Below are 956 nucleotides of genomic sequence, written 5' to 3' on the forward strand. Positions count from 1 at the left end.
TATATGAATAACATTGTGGTGGTTTGAAAGAAAATGGCTTCCACAGGGCATGACATTATTAGGAGGTGTGGCTTTGTTGTTGGAGTGGGTGTGGTCTTGTTGGAGGAAGTGTATCACTGTGGGGGTGGGCTTTGAGGTCTCCTGTGCTCGAGCTAAGCTCAGTGTAGTATACAGTTGCTTCTGATGCCTGAGGATGAAGATGTAGAATTATCAGCTCCTTCTCTAGTTCCATGTATACCTGTTTGCTACCATGGCGATAATGGCTGAAACTTAGCCATCCCCAATTAAACATTTCTATAAAAAAAAAAAAAAACCAACATGGTCACATGGTAGCTCCCAACCACCTGTAACTGCTAATCCGGGGCTCTGATGCTGTCTTCTGGTCACACTTACATGTGTCCAGCTAAACACTCTTACACATAAAACAAAAATAAATAAAATAAGAATTTAAAACTTCTTATAGAATCAAGTGTTGTAAGCTCGAGTGTAACCCCAATACTCAAGAGTCTGAGACAAGAGAATGTGTGTTCAAGGCCACCCTGGGCTACACAAACTCTAAATACACACACACACACACACACACACAGAATTCTGACAGATCCCAGTACTCTGGAGGCAGAGGCAAGCGGATCTTTGTGAATTGGAGGCCAGCACAGGCTCCAAAACCTTGTCTGGGGGGGAAAAAAAGAAGAAGAAGAAGGAGGAGGAGGAGGAGGAGGAGGAGGAGGAGGAGGAGGAGGAGGAGGAGGAGGAGGAGGAGGAGGAGGAGGAGGAGAAGGAGAAGGAGGAGGAGGAGGAGAAGAAGAAGAAGAAGAAGAAGAAGAAGAAGAAGAAGAAGAAGAAGAAGAAGAAGAAGAAGAAGAAGAAGAAGAAGAGGAGGAGGGAGGAGGTCAAGATGAAGCACTCACTGGGTTAGGGGCCTGAGCCCCTTTCTGTAATCTCCCTGAAAGGCAGAG

Source organism: Alexandromys fortis, unplaced genomic scaffold, assembly GCF_014885135.2.
Source record: "Alexandromys fortis isolate MF-2015 unplaced genomic scaffold, M_Fortis_MF-2015_v1.1 scaffold_31, whole genome shotgun sequence".
Classification (NCBI taxonomy): domain Eukaryota; kingdom Metazoa; phylum Chordata; class Mammalia; order Rodentia; family Cricetidae; genus Alexandromys; species Alexandromys fortis.